Here is a 23,796-nt window from a genome sequence, read left to right as displayed (position 1 = left end):
AAGATAATATTTATAATTCTGAGGCTTTTCTCAGTACTAGGGTAGTTGGAGGGATTATTTGCTTAAAGACAGAGGGCATAGGGTAAGTTAAATTAGAAGGAATGATATCTAAAAAAATAAAATTAAGGAGTGAGAGAGGAATATACTGTGAGAAAAAAAGGAAAAATAGAATGAGCAAATTATCTCTCACATAAAAGAGGCAACAAAAAGCTTTTTCAATGGAAGGGAAGAGAAGGGAGGTGAGAGGGAAAAACTGAACCTTACCCTCTTCACATTTGACTTAAGGAAAGTATAACATGCATATTCATTTTGGTATGAAAATCTATCTTGCACTACAGGAAAATAGGGGAAAGGGGGATAAGTGGGAGCTGGGGGATGATAGAAGGGAGGGCAAATGAGAGGAGGGCATAATTAGAAGTAGATACTTTTGAGAAGAGATAGGGTCAAAAGACAGAATAGAATAAATGGGTGAAAGGATATGATAGAGAGAAGTATAGTTAGTCTTCCACAACATGACTTTTATGGAAGTCTTTTGCATAACTACACATGTATAATGTATATCAAATTGTTTGCCTTCTCAGTGGGAATGGGTGGGGAGGGAGGAAGGGAGAGAAGTTGGAACTCAAAGTTTTAAAAGTAAATGTTAAAAGTTGTTTTTACATACAACTGGAAAATAAGATATACAGGCAATGGGATATAGAAATCTACTTTGTCCTCCAAGAAAATAGATGGGATGGGGATAGGAGAAGGGAGGGACATGATAGAAGGGAGGGCAGATTGGGGGAAGGGGTAATCAGAATGCACACTGTCTTGGGGTGGGCAGAGGAGAGAGATGAGGAGAAATATTTGGAACTCAAAATCGTGTGGAAATGAATGTTGAAAACTAAAAATAAATAAATAAATTGGATTTTTTTAAAAATAACAGTTTAAAAATGTAAATTCTCTTTCAGACTAACAGATGATGTTGCTTAAGTAAACTGCATCCTATTATTTTTAATAAAGAGTGAGTCTATTTTTCAGTCTTACATTGAATGAATTCTTTTGAGGGTATAAATATTCATGTTTTTATGGCTATTTTCTTTTCTTTCCCACCAGTCTCAGAGGAAAAATTATCCCTTTCCTGCCAAATTTACCCCTCCACATATCTTAATTTTCTTCTTTTCACCTCTGAGGGATATTTATTACTTTATTTATTCCTATAAGATTTTCAATATCTCTTTCTTACTTCACTGAATCAAAGAATTTTAGGGTTAGAAAGAAATCTAGTTGCTATCTATTCTACTTAATACCTGAACAAGGGTGTCTCCTCTAACATAACAAACAAGTTCATCTTCCAGCCTTCTTTGTGAGAACTTCCAATAAAGGGAACCACACCATTTCCAGAGATACTTACCTCCACTCCATCTGCCTTCAATTCATCAATCCAATTCAATCTTTCTACTATGTATGAGAGCTAGTATGGCATAATAGATGCAGAGCTGACCTCAGAGTTAGACCAGTGTTCATTTCTGACCTGTGACATCTACTGACTGTGTGACATTGAACAAGTCACTTAATTTCTGAATGCTCTAGTCAACTTTCTAAGAATATAAGATATGGAATAAGTACCGACTTGCATTGGCAGAGGGCATTTCCTTTTTCAAGAGTTCCATTTACCAATGCAATCACAGGCTTAGTCCCTAGTTCTATTCTCTCTGGTGTACCAGACCCTGAGGATACAAAAAAAAAAAAAAAGAAAAGAAAGAAAGAAATCATTATTGTCTTCAGGGGGCTTATATTCAATTTCTGGGAAACGTATGTATACAGAGAAGAGTATACAAATATAAATAGAAAACATATATGCTAAGTAACTTGACAGAAAAATGGAGAGCATTAACAACTTAGTTAGAGGGGATAAACCAGTAAAGGCTTTCTGACGAGGGAAGCATCTGAGCTTTGTTTTGAAGGAAGTTAGAGATTCTATAAGTCAGAACTGAGGAAAGTGTGGCATATAAAAAGTTTGAGAGACAGTTTCTAGGTCACTAATCATTTTATTAATTATCTTTAGCAGATAATTCACAAAAAGGGTTAGTGACACTCTTGAATACCAAAGACCTATCAGGACAGTCTCTTGACACTTATATGGCCTTGGAAGAGTGGGTGGCAATCAATTCTGATTGGTTAATGATTAAAGAGATAAATATTATGGAAAGGTAGACCTATTCTAATGAGAGGGTGGGGCACATGACTTTGTTTATATCAATTTTACTCCCAGATCAGCCCCAGGCCAAAACTTCTAGACAAAGGATTTACCCCTGAGTGGGGTCTGAACAAGACTAAAGAGAAATTTAAGCCAGTTTCATTATTAGTAATGCCCTTCAGATGCTCATTTAACCTATTAGAGAATGAGAAAATAGGAAGGAAAAAAAATCCTGGATTGGTTATTTAATAATTCTTTATCTCAAAAGAAAATGTTCCAGACATGGGGAACTACCTGTTCAAAGGCATGTGAGCAGGATATGGAACCTCAAGTATAATGAATAGAGAATGCACCACTTATATAGTATTTTAAACATACAGTAGAATGTATGCAGGAAAGTAATGTGTGATCAATTTGGAAAAATAGACTGGAGTCAGATTTTTGTGGGATTGTAATGCCAGAAAAAGGAGTTTGTGTTTTATCATAGAAGTAACTGGGAGCCCCTAAAACTTCTTGAGAAGAAAAGTTATATGTATAGCAGAATGTGCTTTTACAGTATCAATTAGATAGCTGTAGGCAGAATGGGGAAAAGAGAATTTAGAGACTGAGGGGAAAAGTAGGAAATTATTTCAATAGTTTAGATGAGAGTTGATAAGAGACTGAACTTGAATGCTGACTACGTGAGTAAAGAGAAGGGGATGAAAATGGGAAGTGCCATGGACATAGATTTGTAAGGTCTTGGTAACTATTTAGATATGTGGGGTGAAGGAGAATGAAGAGGTAAGAATGATCCCAAGGACATGAACTAGAAGTTTGGAAAATTGATGGTTCATGTGACAAAATCAGGTAAGTTAGGAAAATGAGTGATGTTAGTTTGCTTTTTATGGGAGGGAAGAAAGACAAAGAGTTCTGTTTTGGACATGTTGAATTGGAGATGCCTATGGGACATCTAGGTGGAGATATTCAGCAGGAAGTCAGGGATGAGGCACTAGAGCTCAAGAGAGGGACCACAGTTGGATATTGGAGATTTGGGAGTCATTGACAAAGTGAAAAGATAGTGAACCTGGTGAGATCACTGAGAGAGAATATAGACTAGAAGAGAATGATGGAACATGGATAATTATCTAGTAAGTAGCCAACTATTTTTTAAATTGAAAAAAAAATTCCCTTGACCCTAATGTTCCTTTTGGCAATCTTCCTACTTCTCCTTTTTCCTATATTGTCAATTACTCAAAAGAGAAAAACAACAAAAACCCCACTGCCTCCATTTTCTTCTCTACACATTTCCTTCCTGTTTTCCTTGCAATACAGCTTCTATCTCAAATAAAGCAGAGAAATGGAACCTCCTAACAAAACCGAATGGCCTTTTTCAGGGTCCAGGAATATTGGTCTTTTAACACCATTTACTGGTATTGATCATTACCCACTTCTGGAACTATCACGGAATGATCTTCTCTAAAAGTTCTTACCTTGATGGCTTCTGTGGTCTTTACCTGTTTCCTAATATCAAGAGTCTTCTAAGACTCGTTTCCTTTAGATCTATTTTCTCTGCATTCCTTTGAAGAAATTCTACTTTTGATGGGAATCAAATACTGCCACATAGTTTATTGTTCTCAGATCTACATTTTCAAATCCATCTTTCACCCACTTGCCAATCTCATATTTCTGATGTCCTATGTAGAATACTCCCATGTCCAGTATTGCATCAAGTTCATTGTGGAAGACTTGAAGTTGACTTGATTTGAAACTGAGAGACTTGAAATCAGGCTAATTATTATTATAATATCATAATATAATAGTAACATAATCAGCAATCTCTGCTGGCAGCATACCCCCATCCCTTTTCCATATTTGTACTATATTGTGCAAGAAATGTCCCCAATTTTTTTGTAGTGGTAAAGAACTGGAGCTTAGAGGATGTTCATCAATTGGCAAATGGCTGTACAAATAATGGTAGATGAGTGTAATGAAATACTAGTGTGCTATCAGAAATGATGAAAGAGATAGTTTTAGATAGACCTGAGAAGACTTGTATGAACTGATACTAATGGAAGTCTGCCAAAGTCAGGAGAACACCAATATTGTTGAAACAAATAACTCTGAAAAATGGAAGAGCTATGATCAACTCAATGATCAGTCATGATCCAGGAAAGTGGCAAAGAATGCTACCCATTTCATAACAGAGAGATGATGTGCTAATGTGTAGAATGAGAAACATTTTAGGACACGACCGCTATCTGAATTTATTTTACTTGATTATGCTTATGTGACATAAGAGCTATTTATTTTCTTCCCTCTCTTACTTTCTCCCTTCCTTTCTCCCTCCATCCCTTCCTTTCTTATCTCCCTCCCTCCTTTCCTCTTTCATTCTTCCCCTCCTCTATTTCTCACTCCCTTCTTTCTTTTCTCTTTTATTTCTTTCCCTCCTCCCTCCCTTCTTTTCTTCCTTCTGATTTCTTCCTTCCTTCCTTTGTTTCTTTTATTGGGTATGAAAAATGAGACATTAAAAATGCTGGTTAAATGAAGAAAGTAAAAATTTATTTTTTAAAAAGTATATAAGCTCTTTGAGGACAGAAACTGTCTTTTTCACTTGTACTTGTATGCATAGTGCTTACCATAGTGTCCAGCACATAATAGACATGTAATAAATGCTCTATTGTTTTTCAATTCTTTCTTCTCCTTTGCCTCTCATCTCTAACCAGTCTTTGAGACATAGGGATTTATTTTTGCACTATCTCTATAACTGGTCCATTTCTTCTATGCTTACCAATGCCTTAGTCCAAGCTCTCAACACTTCATATATGTAGTCACTTCTACTTGTTATTGTCTCTAATATTGCCTCTCTTCAATTCAGATAGCACATAAAGCCAAACTAAATTTCTCAAAATACTTTTACCATATTACTTCTGTCCTAGGTGCTCAGGAACTTCTCCAGAACCTACTGCCAATATCTTCTAGTTATTCCCTCTTTCCTATCTAGTTTATATCTAAAATTCTATCTAGTTATTCTATATCCTATCTATTTTCCTATCTAGTTATTTCCTCTTTCTCCCAACTATATACGCTTCCTGTCTAGGATATTAACTTCCAACCTCATGTCACTTGCCTCTGCTATTTCCCCTACCAGAGATGCCCTCCCTCATGCCTTTCCACTTCTCTGTAGTTTTCAAAACTGAGTCAAGTTCAAGCTCCTCTGAAAATCCTTCCCTAATGATTCCAATCCACCTTTCTCTGATTCTTGTTGGCTATAATCAATAAATCTATTTGCTATGAAACAAACAGATCATTGGTCAACTACTGGGAGAAGGAAGTTGGGGTCTATAGAACTAATCAGCATCTCTCACTTGCCGGGTCAATAGGAGGCCAATAAATCATTTCAGGGTCACTAAAAGCCTGGGCTTGCTACATGTATCTTCACTGCCAAAAGCAGTTATTAGAACCACAGAGTCTATAAGTCCCTCTGAATAATGCCTGAGGATTTTGTTCAACTCCTATACTGACAAACTAAATTATTCATCAGCATTTTTGAGAAAGGTAAAAAATTTACCAAACCATTGGCTTTCAAATTTCCCTGTGGCAAAGCCCCTCATTTTAAATAAAATTGGCAGAATTCATACAGTATAATCTTATGAACTGATCTTTAATGTCTACTATAATTTGAGAGTTGAAGAAGAGGACCTAGACTTATGATTTCACTGGCCTAGGGAAATCCTGATAGGGAAACGCCCTCTATCCTTATAATTTGGCACCTGCTTGGAAAATGATCAGCTTTAGAGAGTTGCCCCGGGTCACTGATCTGTTCAGTGACTTGCTCAGGGTGGCACAAACACAGGTCAGAGGTGAGACTTGAAACCAGGGCTTCCGGACTCAAAGGCCAGTCCATACACTACCTCTTTTCTGAATTACATGACTTTATATTAATAATATCAAATAATACAAGAACTTTAAAAAAATAGGTTCTGCTGAATGTTATCGTTCTTTTGACCCACTTGCAAAAATGAACAAGTTTCAAAATAAAGTAATCGGCTCTTCTCATCTCTTTTAAAGTCATCCTTTCCTTTCAAACTCCCCAAGTAGAACATGGAAAATGGATTTTCTAAAGAAAGTCTATAAGTGGGATTCTACTTAATGCCCTACCTACTTGGTAGAATAAGGAGTTTGCGTCACACTCAAATGTCCTTCAGGAGGTAAGGGTTACCTTATAATAAGATATCAGAACTCTCTGGCCATAATATAACACCTAGAGTAGTTCTAACCTACCAAGGTAATGGAGATAACAAAGTTTTTACTCTGTAACATGGACATGGTGGTGGTGGTGTTCAATCATTTTCAGTCATGTCCAACTCTTCATGCCCCAGTTTGGTGTTTTCTTGGTAAAGATACTGGAATAGCTTGTGATTTTCTGTTCCAGATCATTTTGCAGATGAGGAAAGTGAGACAAACTGGATCAATCAAGTGACTTGTTCAGATTCACAGCTAGTCAATGTCTGAGGCCCAGTTTAAACACAGGAAGATGTCTTCCTGATCCCAGGTCCAACACTCTATCCACTGCACCACCTAGCTGTCCCACATACTTGGACTACTTAAATTCAGTATTAGAAGTGAAGTTTCTGCTTTCTCTTTGATTTAATCATACTATATTCCATTCTATTGAGACTATAGAGCATATATAAAGCACTTCATAAATTGTCTAAGTGTAAATTGATTATTATTCTTACAGGATAAGACAGGTTCCCAAACTTTCTCAATTCACCAAAATTTTAGTGTCTCAGTAATTTTTTTTCACGGGATCCCTGAGGCCAAGAGAAATACTTAATAGTTGTATTTATTAGGTATTTGGGTCCAAACAACTTAATAAATATTGATGCCTGATAATTCACTAGCCATTTGAAAAAATTATTTTTGTGGGGTTTTTTTTGTTGTTGTTTGTCCCTCATTCTCAATGAGGACCAATGACATCACTGGCAAGTGAATTGGATTTAAGTGAGGCAGAGCTATTCACTCTCTCTTCTAATCATACACATAAATTGAAAGAAAGAATGTTCTTTCAATTTAAATTTATTTCATTCTTAAATAATCATAATTACTTACTAATGGGATATGCACATCCGGGTATTGTTCAACTTCTCAAAAATTTGAATCAGACTAGATGCTACCATCTTCATTTCCTGTTCCATTGATTTTTTACACCGACCTTGTTTTTATTACAGCAACCACCAACAACCCAGCTTCACAAACATACAGCACTGCAAATGGAATTAAGATTCAGTGAGCTTTTTTACTTAGCAGTGAATATGTATCCACTATGTTTCTCTCAAAAATTTAAACTATCCCATGACATCCCCATGAGTTTTCTGCATGGGGCTCCCAGTCACACAGTTCCATCCATGTAGGCAGGTGTGTGAGACAGCAATCATGTATGATTTTGTAAATGTCTTAGGGAATTTCCTGAGGCCCACAAAATCATAAGATCATAGATTTGGAACTGGAAGGAGCCTTATAGAACATCCAGTCCAACCTCTTTACTTTATAATAAGGAAAAAGAGGGGTTTGGTGACTTGCCCTGAGCCACATCTATTATGTCAAAGTCAAATTCAAACTCAGTTCTTGGTAACACCGTCCTAGAACTGTATTCATTATGCCAGACATTTTTCTTCATTATTATAATAAATGCTTATTTGACAACTTTGAGCTGTGATGATGATGACAGTAATAATGATGATTATGTCAATAATACTCCAATGGAAAAGTTTATGATTTTAATAGATGAGCAAGTTTTATGCTATCAAAAGAAACTAAAAATAATAACTTTATGGAAGCTGGAGGCTAGGTGACACAGTGGATAGAGAGCAGGGACTGGAATCAGGAAGGTCTATTTCAAAGCCAACCTCAGACAATTATTGGTTGTGTGACCCTGATTAGTCACTTAATCACCATTTTCCTCAGTTTCTTCATCTATAAATGAGCTGGAAAGGGAAATGGCAAACCATCCCAACATCTTTGCCAAAAAACCCTGAAATGAGGTCAGAAAGCACTGACATGACTGAAACAGAAGAATAACCAGAAAATACTGGAGGCAGCTAGGTACAGTGGATTAAACATTGTACCTGGAGTAAGGAAGACATGAGTTCAAATCCAGCCTCAGACACTTACTAAGTGTCGAATCCTGGGAAAGTCACTCAGTGGTTATCTACCTCAGTCTCATCAGCTATAAAATGTGGATAATAATGGACCTATCTTCCAGGGTTGTTATGAGGATCAAAAGAGATATTTGTGAATTATCTGGCAAATCTCAATTCTTTTTTTCTCATTTGTATATTCAAATGCTCTGATTCTATTAACCTTGAGACATGTAGTAAAAGTATTACTCACATTTTTCAGATCAAGAAACTGAGACCCAAATGATTTAAATACAGATCTAGTGTCAAAACCTGGAATTTAAGTAAAGACCTCCACTGAATATGTGAACAAAACAGACCCAAGACAGCACTTTCATTTAAAACATCTAAAAACTTGTGGCACTTATTTTCCTCCATGATATTATCTGTATATGTGTCTCAGTGACCCTCTTCTTTTGCTCACATTTCAGAGTATGAAATAAAATAGCATAATGATGCTTAGATGAGGTGTAGAATGATACATATATAGTTAGATAAATGATAGGCACTGGGCACAAAAGAACCACTGTTTTTATTGAAGAGTTTTGAAGGAAATTAGTCAAATTAATATTTACTTAGAGATGCTTGGGGATGAGAAATGAAGAATCGGACCTGATACCTTAGGTATCTGGCTTTAAAGAAAGAACCATTTTCTTTCCTTCCTTCTATGAGTGTGGGATTCCAACCCCACTCAGATGAACACATTTGTAGAGGGCCAAGTTGACCCTATTTGATTCAATCCATCAAAAATGTAAATTAGATATGAATCAGTCTTTAATCAGTTTGAGAGGATAGTACTGCTTTGACTGTTGGATGAAGGCAGATGACATCATACAGAAAACAAACATCTCATAATTGGCTAAAATAATCAGACACACCCAGGGGCCTAAAAATAAAAATAGGATTCACTCTTGGTGATGAGTCAGTTGAGCCTTGGACTAGTCTAGAGGTAGAAGAGTCCTGCTCAGTTGGATATCAGTTCAACAATTTGAGCCAAGAAATTGGAAGAAGTTTTTGAGAAGCAGAAGGGGAGGCAAGGAGAGAAGAGCTTTCCTTTTTTCTTGACCCACCACCCCACACACACCTACCCCTTGCTCTTATCAGAGACATTGCACCAGCAGTCAGTGCCTCCAGCTGAGATGCTCATGCCACACCATCCTATTGAACATCTTGAGCAAAAATCTAACTGAATCTGGCTGATTTTTGTTAATGGGGGCTTTTCAATGATAGTACTAGAATCAACAACCCCTCAGAGTTACCCCTAGAACTCTAAGGGCCAGCACAAAGGCCTTGATCCTTCCTTCCTTTCCTCCTTCATTTCTTTCTTTCTCTTTCCTTCTTCCTTTCTTTTTTCTTCCTTCCTTTTTTGTAGTCTTTCTACCTTTCTCTTTCCTTCATTCTTTCTTTCATCCTTCTCTCTTTTTCCTTCCTTCCTTTGCTGTAGCCTTTCTTTCTTCCTTTCTTCCTACCTTTCTCTTCATTTCTTTCTACCTCTCTTCCTTCTACTTTTCTCCTTCTTCTTTCCTGTTCTTCTTTCTTTTTTTCTCTTTCTTCCTTTGTTCTTTCTTCCTTTCTTCTAAAAGCGAAGCTCAAGTTTCTTTTTTTTACATAGACAGAAAAAAATATAGAATGGCTTTCTATAGGGAGAGATGGAGAGATACATGGGGATATTATGCTAATATAAAAAAGAATTATCCATAAAAACCAATTTTTAAAACATTAAAATAGGACCAATTAGAAGTACAAAATTTTGCTCTGTGGCCATTCTTTCCTGAAAATAAGCATAAAAATTTAAGTTAGCTATAGCTGTTTTAAAAAATACATATGCAGTTTAACATAAAATTATTTATTCCTTTGAGTCTCATAAGAATTGATTGAGAATTCAAAGATTTTTTATATACCTTTGTATTCAGTTTAGAGGATAGACATTCCAAACCTGAAAAGAAACTATACAGTTAAAATTATTGAGCCTGGTGGAGTTTCATTCACTCCTTGACGGCTGTATTTTCAAGAATCACTGGTGTGGAAGGCTTGCCAGATATAATATTCCCCAGCAGCAGACATCTCTGGTAACCAAACAGATCTGAATCACAGGTAAGTGACAGTTCACTTCAAGACTACAGATTTCACTTTATCAAAGGTTCAGTTTTATAACCACAGAAAGAGACTAAAAGGAATTCTCTGCTCTGTTCTGCTAAATGCCTTTTTATTTTTGGCCCTGAGATGATTTCAAAAGGGTGTATTCTCACCTACCAGAACAGGGAGTTTAGTCTTTTGGAGAGCTGAGGGAGGGAGAGGTGAGAATCTGTTTGCTTTGAGAACAGGAAAATAATCAGTGAGGCTTCTGTGAGTGAGCCAAATATTAAGAGCATTTACTGGTTTCAGTTTTTATTCACAGTTCTCTTCCTCCTCCCCGTGTGAAAATGGAATTTGGAGGAACTATCATTGACTGTGTTGTGTTATCCTCAATGTGCTTGGCACGCTGCAGGACTGAGGGCTAAAAGTCCAAATGAGTCAAACAGAAGCATCAAAATATACCAGCTGATAGGATGATCTGGACTCTTTTCTACTTCCTTTAAATCCCCTTTTATTTCCTCTTTTCATCCTTTCATGGTTTACAGTAGGATGAAATCCTAGAATGGGAGTGGTTACTGAAAGACCTTACAGAAGCTCTGAGCTTTCAGAAGAGGTTGGAACAGAGGTGGCTTGTTCCCCAAACAGTAATGTGGGCACCCAGCCCACAGCTCAAATAGGCATGTGTACAGGCAGCTGCTCCTTAATCTGCCGGCTGTCTGTCTGCTTTACTGGAGGAAACCATGGCCTATGAACATCTTTGAGACTCCTTAGAGCAGTGAGGGTGTCTCATCAAAGTGTTGCAGGGTGGACAGGGCCTACCTTGTTCACTCTGATCATTCCCTCGAGATCTCTTGGATAGCACACTTGACTCCCTCTCCGAAATGTTGGCTGAAGAAATGAAAGAGAAGTGGTTATTCCTCTGTAATTTGCAGCCATTCCAATTTCTATCCATTTTGCGTCTGAATGATTTTCTCACCAACACTGGTTTTTGTTATGCACATGGATACGGTGCTCCCTTTCTTATAAGAAATATATATATCCAGGAGATTGTGAGTATATCCAGGGTTAGATAGATATGCCCCAAACAACCAAAACTCTGTGCTTCAAGCCAGGATAGTGTAAAAAAGCCAAAAAGGTATGGAGAGTCAAAGATGCAAAGAAAGGCGGATCAATCAATCAGTCAGCCAACAAGCTTGATTAAATCCTTATTATTATGTGTCAGAGCAGATAGGTTTACAGTAGATAAGAGTGCTGGGCCTGCAGTCAGGAAGGCTAATCTGACTCAGTTCAAATCTGGCCTCAGACACTTACTAGCTGTGTCACTCTGGGCAAGTCCCTTAACCTTATTTGCCTCATTTTCCTAATCTGTAAAATGAGCTGCAGAAAGAAATGACAAACAACTCCAGTTTCTTTGACAAAAGAAAAAAAATGCCAAATGGGGTCAGGAAAAGTGGAAAATGACAAAAACAACTATGTCAGGGGGTAGAGATGCAAAGACAAGGTACAAAGGTTTGGCACATGCCTAGACCATTTAAAATGATAGGAGAGTATTGGGTCCCAATCCTGGGATAAAAGATAACTGATGCTAATGTGAACATTCTGCATTAGCCTACCACATGGTAGGAAACTGCCTTTTTTCATTCCCTGCATATCAAGAACCTACGTCAATAAATAGTTATTCTTTTTTTACTGAATTAGAGTTTTAGGTTGACTCATTCACTCACAGTAGATGAGCCTTGCTTCATAGAAACTATGAGCTTTCAGAACTTGGAACAGCAGAGGCTGATTCTCCAGACAGTAAGTGGGGAAGAGGCCTGAGGTCCTCCTCTTCTTCCATTAAATCAAATAGCCCCAAGAAATGGACTTGAGGCTGTGTTATGTTTCAAATGTCCTTTTTAGCACTAGCTCCAGGGAGAGTCTCTATCCCATAAGCCATATATAGCCATGAGGATATTGAAGGTCTGGATTCCAGGCCAGATGTTATAACCAGCTCAGCAGGGAAGCCTTGAAGAGCAATAGTCTTGAGCAAAGGACTAGTTGAGCTTTGGACATGGTGGATCTAATGCTATAATGGTGAGTCTAATGTTATAATGTTGAATTAAACCATGAGGCTAATCTTTCTCCCCTCCCAAGAGACTTAGGTGATATAAAAAGAATTAGCACCTGAGATGTTGTATAATCTTACTATATACTTTGGAAATAAATATTCCTTTGTAAAAACTAATCTGTTATTAAATAGTTAAATGGAAGAGGGGTGCTAGTTACTATGCCCCTCCAAAATGGGAGAATGCTATAGATGAGTGCCCCAGTCAGTGTTAGAGAAGTGACCCCCACAATCTCCTCAGGCTACTGAAGAATAGTGGGGCAGGGGAGGGCTGGCAAGTTGAACAGACAGGACCTTTCAGACAGTGGGGACAAGAGAAGCAGTTATGACAAAAAATTAAGGAATCTCTGCCTTCAAGGAATTTATAGTCTCTCAGGAGAGATAATATGGAGAGATCAAAACATAGATTAGATAGATATGTATGTACATCTATACACATGCATATACACATATACACATATATACACACATATAAATTGCATATGTATGGATATATATGCATATATAATAGATATACTCATATATAATGTGGTGGTATTGAATTGTTTAAGTCATGTCCATCTTCATGATCCCATCTGGGGTTTTCTTGGCAAAGATACTGGAGTAGTTTGCCATTTCCTTCTCCAGCTCATTTTACAGATCAGGAAACTGAAGCAGATAGGGTTAAGTGATTTGTCCAAGGTCACACAACTAGTAAGTGCCTAAGACCAGATTTGACCTCAGGGAGATGAGCCTTCCTGATTCCATGCTTAGTGCTCTATCCACTACACCACCTAGCTGCTCCTATCTATAATGTACCCACACATAATACGTATATATGTGAGTACGTATGTGTATATATGTATGTGAGGCAGCCAGGTGGCACAGGGGATAATGTTGGATAAAATGTCAGGAAGACTGAAGTTTGACTCCCATCCTAGACACTTCCAAGCTGTGTGACCCTGAGCAAATCAGGGCTCAGTTTCCTCATTTATAGGATGGGAATAATAATAGCCCCTTCCTCATAGGTTTGTTGTGAGGATCAAATGAGATAAAATATGCAAAGTGCTTTGTAAACCTCAAAGAATTATATAAACATTAGCTATTAAATACATAAATTAAATGCACAAAAATAAATGCAAGGTTATTTTTCAGGCAAAGGTACTAGGGCTTGGAGATCAGGTTTAAAAGATGGTTCTTGAGGTTAGTTTTGAAGGAAACTATGGAATTCTAAGAGAAAAGGGTATAACCTGCCACTGGACAAGCAGAAACATAAAGACGTAAGGTCAGAACCTTGCCAAGACTTGCTTTGAGTTTTCTCCTTCTGCTCAAAGAGTGGGGAGCTAGCAAGTCAACAAGAAATTGGAGGTCTCTGATACTGACAGGAAGCTGACCAGAAAAGCATAAACTTTTAGCGACTTTTTGTGCGTGCGTGCGTGCGTGCGTGTGAATGTGTTGGGGAGAGAGAGCTCTTCTGATTCCATATCCTGTACCTGGAGGAGGAGACTGATAATCAGAGTCTCTGAAACCTTCATCTAATGAGTGATTCTATTGGATATGGGCAATCTAATGTTTGCAGAGAACGATTTTAGAATTCCTATCTTCTTTTGCCTCCTTGTAAGAGGAACTAAAACATCTGAGATGATTCTTTCCTGAAATACCTATTGCTGAAATATCTGGGATGGCCTAGACCAAGGAGGGGGAATCTACAGCCTCAGGTTTACATGTGACCCTTAGGGCCATACTTGAGGACCCAGAGGACCACATGTGGCCTCAGGGCTGCAGGTTCCCCAGCCCTGGTCTAGACTGAGGGGAATCTTTGGGCTCATAGCTTTGTTTTAATTTTCTAATATGCATTGTCATTTTTTTGACAGATAAATTCTCTGCAAAGAGTGAAACATTTTGTACATTCTGCCACGCCTATCGATTCCTGTGGGAGGCTCAGAGCATCATGCCAAGGTCATGGGAGTAAGTCTCATTGGAATATAGCAAATCAGGAGGGGAAAGGATTTACAGTAGGTGGGGAGAAGCCAGAAAGGTCTCATGTAGGAGGCAAACGCTGGTGCTGAACCCTGACAGGATTTAGGAATTTCAAGAGGCAAATATGACAAGAGAGCATTAGGGTATGAAAGACAGCTGAGGCTTTAAAGGCATGTTGTATACTGTCACTAGCCAATAGGGCAGTTTGGCTGAAGAGGAGAATATGTGAAGAATATGTATTGTATTTTTAGCCTAAATACCGCAGCACACTTGATGTCTTCTCTGAGGCATATTTTCCTCACCTTTAAAATGAAAAGAATGGACTAGACTCGTTTACCTAATCAATAAACATTTACTAAGGGGATACTGTGTGCCAGCCCCTGTGTCAGGCACTGGAGATTCAGACAAAAAAAAAATACTTTCTGCCTCAAGAAGTTAAAGGGAAATGACATATGTACAGGAAAGTAAATTTATGTATTCATATATATACATATATACACATATGTGTGTGCACGTGCATATATACGTACATCATTTACATTAATAAATTCCATATATAAATATAATTTATGTTTACTTTATATGTAATTATAGGCATAATTTATTTGTATATTTCAGAAATAGACACTGGGGGAGGGAAACTGGGATAGAATTCATATAGGAGATGTAATTTCTGTTTAAGTTTGGAAGGAAGCTGGTGATTTTATGAGGCTGAAGCTGGTGATTGCTGAAGTCCTTTCTACCTCTAATTAGTCTCAATATATTGTGCGTTAACCTGCAGTGATAAACTCTTATTACAAAGATGAATGTAATCCTGGGATATAGTCACAACTGTTAAGAATCCCACTATAGCCTGAACTGAGCAGACTCTTACTAGGCTATTGTGTCCAGTTCATGACTGTGAAGAGCTTGGAATGAATCCAGAGGAAAGTAATCATCTCCACCAAACAAAAATCAATTTTGAACTTGGGTTCCTATGAGAATTTGCTTAAGATATTTTAACCTGAATTGGCACATCATAGGCCATGCCCATATATTTATAAGGAATGGCCTGCAGTGCAGTCAGTCCATTCATTTTAGCCTTCTTAACACTCAGTGTAGATGGCTGTATGATCTATTTGACCTGGCGATCATTATTGATCATGAGGATATTACAAAGGAACAGGTCAGGCCCCTGTCCAGCTCACCAGGACCAGGGAAACAGTCTTAGACATCAGGAAGAAGGGCAAATGCTCTACGTATTGCCTTGAAGTGGCCAAAACAAAAACAATAAATAACGAGCCAAAAACTTCGTGAAGGCAGCCAGGCAAGGTTTGCTGTGCCTTCTTAGAGCACTGAGCAACCAGAGTTATATCAAAGTTTCAGTTTCTGGCATTGACTTACTATTCTGTATCAAAGGTACTCTCATCATGTTTCCCTACAAATCTCTTCTGCATCAGGCAGGTGTATAGATGGCACAACATTCTACCCAATCAAGATCAAAATATGGCAGTTGGGGGTACATTGGGATGCAAATTTCAAATTAGGGCATGAAGAGTCACTGTTTTCCACATACAAATAGAGAATACGTGTGTGTAAAAAAACCTCTCAAAAAAAAAAAGTCAGGATTCCTTTGCCTTATCAGAGCTGGCATACAATCCATTTGCTTCAAAGTGATGTGCTCAGCTGGAAGTTTGCTTATATTAATCCATTTAATAGGATCACAACATCAGACTTTCTCCACCTCTTTCATTTTACAGGTAACAGTATTGAGGCCCAGAGACGGGAAGGGATTGGTCCAATCTTACCTAAAACATTTACTAGCTATGAGAACCCCGGAAAGTCAGTTAACCTCTGTCTATCTCTTTCCTTCATCTGGAAAATGGGAATAATAATAGAACCTACGTCCTAGTGTCATTGTGAGAATCTAACGAGATAAAATTTGTAAAGTGCTTGGTAAACTTTAAAGGGTTTAAATTTTAAGTGTTAAACTTTAAAATGTTAGTAGTAGTAGTAGTGGTGGTGGTGGTGGTGGTGGTAATAGTAATAACAGTAGTAGTAGTAGTAGTAGTAGTGGTAGTAGTAGTAGTAGTAGTAGTAGTAGTAATAGCAGTAGGTTCTATGATTCCAATTTCTTTTCTCATTATATTTTACCCCTCTTTTTAAGCATATATATGTGCATATATTTACACATATGGAAATATATATGTATACTACTACATATATAACATAAAAATTACATGCATACACATATATTTATATGTGTAATATATATGTATATATTTGTGTATATCTATATTTCCTAAGGCTATATCTATATCTATCATCTCTCTATCAGTCTATCTATATTCGAAGAAAAGAAGACAAACTATTTAGATGAAGTGTCTATATTGAGATTATGAATAACAATGACAATGATTAACACTTCTGTAACTTCAAGGTTTGCAAAGTCTTTTACATATATGATATCATTTGGTCTATTGAAATAAAGTAGTAAGAAGAATAGAAGAGCTGGCCTTCAAATAGATGTTTTCTATCCCATAGGAAGGATCAGTTAATCAAAGCCCAAGAATTAAGGCAAGAGAAAATCTGTGAAGGTGAGCACAGTTACTCAGATTACATTACCTTATGTAAATTTCAGACCTGGGAACACTACCCACACCACCTGCTACAATAGTGCCTGTTTACACAGTTTACTAAGTTTTCAGAGCACTTTACATTGAGGTAAAAGGTTACTGGTACCTTGAGCAGCTCCCCATTTTCCAGATAAGGAAACTGAGTTTTGAGGGGAGGGAATTAATTTACCTTAAATACTCAGTTAAACTAGAGACAGGGCTGGTATTCAACCTCAGAGATTTGGTGTCTAAGTCTAGTGGCTTTCTCTTTTTGAAGGCTGCCTCAAAATAAGAGCAAATTTTGTTTTATTTCCATGGATGATTCTTTTCTTTCTAGTAAGCTACCTTTTCAATTGTGTTATGAGACTAAATACTTTATTTTTCCTTGTTTTATCTCTTGATGTCCTTTCTATGGTAATATGAAATGTAGCTCATTATGGGTGATCTACTTAAACACCCTTCAATAAATCAATCAACAAGTATTTATTAAGTGCTTACTATATGTCAAGCACTGCAGATACACATATGAAAATGAAAGAGTTTCTGCTGTCAAGAAATTTATATTCTAAAGAGAAGACAATTGAGATCCAGAGAAATAAAGCCACTTGCCCAACATTATGGAGCCACTCTCGGCAGATCTGCTATTAGAACTCTCTAGTCTTCTAACTCACAGCCAGCCCCTGTTGTTTCATACCACCTTTGTCTTATTACATCATCATGTTGTCATTGGTTTCTCAAAGAAAGCATAGTTCATCTCTGTTCAATTTATTTAGTCCCAACTATGGACAAGGTTGGTGCTGCTAGCTGGTGGAGTGAATAGAATGCTGGCCCTGAAGCCAGGAAGACTCATCTTTCCGAGTTCAAATCTGGCCTCAGATACTTATCAGCTATGTAACCCTGGGCAAGTCACTTAACCCTGTTTCGTTCAGTTCCCTCATCTGTAAAATGAGGCGAAGGAGATGGCAAACCACTCCAGTATCTCTGCAAAGAAAACTTCAAATGGGGCCAGGAAGAATCAGCCAAGATGAACCAACTGAACAACAATGGACTAGACTGAGAAGTAGCACAGTGTAGTAGTAGAAACTTGACCTTGGAGTGTAGCAGCAAGGACCCTGTCATACACAGGAGAGCCTGCTGTACAGGTTCTCAGATCTGCTTTTCTAAAAGGAAAACAACTTCTGAGGGGTCAACAAGCACTTTAATCAAGTACATACATCATTCACTTAGTTCAGGGGGAAAAATCAGTGCCCTGAACATCAGAGAAAATACAAAGAAATAATACATCACAAATCCACAGACATATCTGTGGGGGGAAGCTCTTTAGCACTTGCCTAGAGTCTTGTCCAGCTAAACAAATACTTCCAACGAGTAAGGCCTAAAGTAAAATCTCACCTCAGAGTATTTATACACTTTTCAGAGCCAGAAGGATCACACTTCTAGAGAACCAGTGCCTCATTAGAAAATTAACAATAGGTGTGGGCCTCTTCTAATCAAGCTTCCCTTAATGGGAAAGCTGGGGAAGATCTTTAACTCTCTAATTAACATTACATGGCTTCTGGAAAACTGGGGTTCTGGTCCCTTCTGACATAGAAGCTGTCAGATCCTGGGCATTGAATATCTTTGTTTCACACAACTCTCAAAGACTCTAAATTGTGGAACAGTTGTTGATCTGCGTTGGTAGAGGGAATCCTTTCTCCAGGAGTTTCCTAATCAATAAAATAATAGGTCTGAGCAAGACCAAAGAATATTCATACAAAACGCTGTGCTACATACTGCAACTATGCTACTTATATATTCTCTTTCTGTAGTTGACAAAATATTTGGCTTTGCCTGTAATTGTTGCTGTTGCTCAGTTGTTTCCTGATCTTATTTGTAAAATATTCAACTCTCACTTGCAGGAGCACCAGTCATCAGAAGCAGAGCAAGAGCTCTGGAGGAACTTTGGACCTGGACATAGCAGAAGACCCTAGAACTTGGATGGTTCCCCCAGTCTCTGTTGTGGTATTGCTAGTTTGGACTTCTGATCAACTGGAGCCTCCTAACCCATCCATGAACAAGGTAAGTGAACTTAATAGTCATTCCCCACAAGGAATAGTGGCCCCTCATTCATCAGTCCTGACTAGAAAGAATAGATGAAGAAAGAGACCAATTTTCCCAATTTTCAGGCAATTTTGAAAGCAACTTTGGAGCATTGTTACCTAGCACCCTATAGGGTTAGAAGAAGCAATGCAATCTACAATTGTACCCACCTTGGAACTAAGAGAATAGCTTTTCTGTTGAAGAATCCAGCTCAGTGTGTGTGTGTGTGTGTGTGTGTGTGTGTGTGTGTGTGTGTGCATACACATACATGCATACATATATATACTCATACACACATATATATGTATACTCACATATATATATATATATATATGCATCTGTAATAAACAATTGGCTATTTTAATCTATGTTGTCCTTCAAGTTATTTTTCAGTCGTGTCCAACTCTTCATGACCCCCAACCTGGGGTTTTCCTGGCAAAGATACTGTAGTTGTTAGTTTGCCATTTCCTTCTCCAGCTCATTTTACAGATGAGGAAACTGGGGCAAAGAGGGTTAAATAAGTTGCCCACAGTCACACAGCTAGTAAGTGTTTGAGACCAAATTTGAACTCAGAAAGATAAGTATTCCTGACAGGCCACTGCACCAACTAGCTGTCTCATTTTAATCTATAGTGGGCAAAATAACTGGATGGGTCCCTTGAGTCTCACAGTTAATTGGCTAAGTTTCCTGTTACTTTCTTAATGGCAATATCTAAGCCTAAAGTAGCAATCTGGCCATTCACAAATAATACACACTACTTCATCGTTACTCTTGGAAGTATACAGCAGGGCATGTAGCCCAGATCAGTCATCCCTGGAGCCTGGGAAATGTACATCCAACGCTTGAGGCTTCAAGAAACTCTGCCAAATGGATCCAGACCAAGGGATACCAGTTGGGGATTCCCTTCCTACAGGTCCTCTTAAAAGTTGGAGAGTAATCAATTCTTCACTGGAGCCAAAGTCCCCACTGTGGTAACATTCCACCAACAAAGTCAGCCAACTCACATCAGAAATAATGAAGATGAGTAAGTCACATTTTTTCTCTACTGCTCCACCCACCATTTATCCTTCTTCTTAAATTGGACATTGGATTGGGTTGAGAACTCTAGCTCTCAAACCTGGGTTATAATGCCAGCTCTGAGGAGTTATCTTCAAACATCATCCCAACCACCACCACCTAGAATGTTAAGTTCCTAAAGGACACTTATTGGACCACATCACCTCTCTGAGCCTCAGTTTTTTTCATCTGTAAAATGGGGATAATAATACTTGCTCTTGTGACTATAAAACATTTATAAACTTTGAAGTTCTACATAAAGGGGAACAATTTATTATTAGGAGTTCATGGGAAAAATAACCATTTTAGGTCTGAACCTGATGGGAGTTGGTGCTTTATAAGTGATTGAGCTTCCAAACACAATATTAGATCAAATACATCAATGAAGGCCCTAGCAAATATACAAGATTATATGGAGATAACCTGACTGAAAAAAATCTGTTCTTATTTGGTAAAAGCAGCAATCTATCTATATTCCTTTTGACTGTTCTGTAGCTTGGTTGATAGAAAAGACCATGATCTCTAAAGCACAAACTTTTTATTTGTTTTGCCTCTCCAAAATGAATTGGGAGAAACTGTAAGGGACCCAGAATATCTTAACTCTCAACTCTGGTTGTTTTAGGTATTTTATACTTCTACTAACTGGCTTCTGGACTGAAGTTTCTTTACTATAACTTCCCCTCCATCTCTTTTTGCCTTCCCATAGTATCCACTACTGGAGGATAAATAAGGAATAATGACCTCAATGTAGGGCATTTCCTGTGGGTTAATGAGTAGCTGGGAGGGAGTTGTTGGCCTGAGGTGCAGCTGTAGGCTATAAACCCCAGCTTGCTATTAATCCCCAGGAGCTGGACTATTCTGAGTTCATTATTGCTATTACAAATAATTTTTTTTTTTTAGTGTCTGAAAATGTGCCTTGCAGAATTTTGGTGTGTTTGTCACCATGTCTAGTTCCTCAGGTAGCTGCATGTAGAACTTGCACTGGGGGCTATGGGAGCCCTCTCCAATCCAGAGTGACAAAAGAGAAGGGTCTGCTAATACCTAACATTAAGTCTAACTTTAAGCAATAAATAATTCGTAGACATGCATTGCAGGATTGCAGGTGAAAGAATTTAGTCAGGTTCTTTTACGATGGGTAGCCTTGTAAATCAGAGCTGTGTGGTCTGTTCTGGAGGGCTGTACTCAGAAATAAGGCAATTAACGCTATGCTATTGTTCAGCAATCTCAATTTAATTTAATTGTGTAATAGAATATATCGCAGCTAGGTTATACTGTGGAGGGAGTGCAGAATTTGGTCTTGGGTAGTCTTAGGACTCATTTCAGATCTTGCCCCAGGCTCTTATTAGCAGTCTGACTATAGGCAAATCATTCATTCACTCTCCCCGTGCCTCAGTTTCCCCACCCCTTAAATGGGGATAATAGTCTGTATTCTATTATATATACATATTCTAATAAAGTAGAGTAGCATCTACCCTATAAGGTTATTGTGAGGATCAAATGAGTTAACACATGTAAAATTCTTTGCAGACCTTAAAGGGCTATGTAAATGTTGGGGTGTATGGGGTATTCTCTGATGTGAGAGTTTGCTGAGCTCTTTTCAGGGCTGCTCATGGACCTTTGCTGTCTACCTATCACCCAATTCTCACCTGTGGCTTCAAGAAACCATAGCATGCTCAGAACCACACACTGATAAAACTAGACCCTCACTAAACCAGGTTGAGGTTAACCAATAGGCCTCAAACCCATTGGTGAGTTAGGGGAAAGCCTGTGAAGACTTCCCCAGTGGAATGGGTGGATGAGAACAATTTGTTCCAACAGCCATGAAGGCACTGAAGTAGGCACTGTAGCAGGCAATGTGGAGTGCTTAGAGCTTGGTCAGACATCGAGGTCAACCACTACATCTCAAGCCAGCGACAATCATCTTGACTATTGTCTGACCATTGAACTCTTAGGAATTTGGAAGAGAGAGTGAGGCTGGCCGCTTTGTGCAACTCTGCCTCACTTAAATCCAGTGACTTCATTAGTCCTCTCTGAGGACAAAAACCAAACAACAATATTGAGTCTACCATGAGCAGCAGAAGCCCCAGAAGCCTCAGCAGTCCCAACAGCAGCAGCAGCAGCCACTTACTAGCTATTTAACCCTAGGCAAGTCACTTAACCTCTGTCAGCCTCAGTTTCCTCAACTGAAAAAGGGGGATAATATTAACTTTCAAGGATATAATAAAGAGCAAATGAGATGACACAATGTGTTAAGAGATAGAGCCTGGGATGTATTAGACACTTAAGAGATAATTGTTCCCTTCCTTTCTCTCTCTTCCCTCCCCAACTTCAAGGCAACGTGATAATAATGGAAAGTTTGGTGGACGGAGTCTGAAAAGAGCCAAGTGTGAACGCTGCCTTTTTCACCAAACCTCAGTATCCTTGTATATAACACAAAAATCATAATCCCTGTATGAACTACTTCAAAGGATTATTGTGAAGGTCAAAAGATAGGATGTATACACCAGTCCATCAATGAACATCTATTAAGCTTTTCCCACATGTCAGGTACCATGCTAGCTAGGCACTGGGAATTCATTCAAAGAAGGAAATAATCCCAACCTGCTAGAAGTTTGCTTTTTAATGGAAAGATAAGCACCCATAAAAGAAATATAAAGGGAATAAATGCAACTAAATGCAAAGTAGTCAAATACAAGTTAGTTTGGGAGGACAGGCACTAGCAGCACTTAATATCTATAAGAAATATATAAACATCATTTCTTATTATGAAATCACCAAGTCTTCCATTTGAAAATAGTCTTCATTTTGTCATAACCCCTTACGTAGGCAAGCCTAGCATGTTGCCTTGGGGAGTGCTACCATGGAATTTTAAAAAATTAAGGTAAACATTTTTGAATACTCAATCAAAAGGATATTATTCTTATTCATCAAATTAAAGAGAGTCATATTTCACTCAATTTAATTTTTAAAAATTAGCTGAAATTTACTTAAAATGCAAACATAATAAATGAATGAGATACAAGATACCCATTTTTTGCTATATTAGATATTAGATTCCTGAGCACATCTGCCACACCCTATACCAGAGGTGGGGAATCTGCGGCCTAAAGGCCACATGTGACCTTCTGGGTCCTTAGGTGCAGCCTTTTGATTGACTCCAAGTTTTACAGAGCAAATTCTTTTATTAAGGGGATTGGTTCTGTGAAATATAGGGCCTAAACTATGCCCCTTTTCTATGCTGTGCTGCAACCACAAGTTGATTTGTCATTTTAATGAAAATTGTACCAAAGATGTTGGCTCCAAAATGTAATTGTAAAACAGATCCAAAACATTTATAAGGAAATAAATATTCTGTGAATAGTAATTCAAAACACCATTTACTGTAATTTTGTCTAAGAACAAGCTTCCCCCAAAGCAAGCTGGTTCTCACACATCTATTATTTTTCCAATTATCCATTGAATTTTCACTCAAACATCCCTCATGGTGGCAAAATGGCAACCTTGGTTATCAAAGACCAACCCTACAGAATTTTAAGTTATGTAGAACCTATAAAATTAAACAAGCTCCCAATACTGCCTGATGACCTGTCT

General features: G+C 38.0%; 1 long non-coding RNA gene across 2 annotated transcripts; it reads left to right on the top strand.

Moving 5' to 3' along the window:
• Window positions 1-10,252: 10,252 nt before the first annotated feature.
• LOC140498321 (uncharacterized) lies at window positions 10,253-23,062 on the top strand. Of its 2 annotated transcripts, XR_011965069.1 has the most exons (5): window positions 10,253-10,431; window positions 14,371-14,464; window positions 17,000-17,052; window positions 18,969-19,128; window positions 22,539-23,062. It is a non-coding gene; the product is annotated as an uncharacterized lncRNA (long non-coding RNA). The 2 variants fall into 2 exon arrangements; XR_011965070.1 differs by lacking the exon at window positions 17,000-17,052.
• The last annotated feature ends 734 nt before the right edge of the window (window positions 23,063-23,796 follow it).

The sequence above is a fragment of the Notamacropus eugenii genome, chromosome 4 (assembly GCF_028372415.1).
Source record: "Notamacropus eugenii isolate mMacEug1 chromosome 4, mMacEug1.pri_v2, whole genome shotgun sequence".
NCBI lineage: Eukaryota > Metazoa > Chordata > Mammalia > Diprotodontia > Macropodidae > Notamacropus > Notamacropus eugenii.
This window is presented reverse-complemented; position numbering and strand designations above follow the sequence as displayed.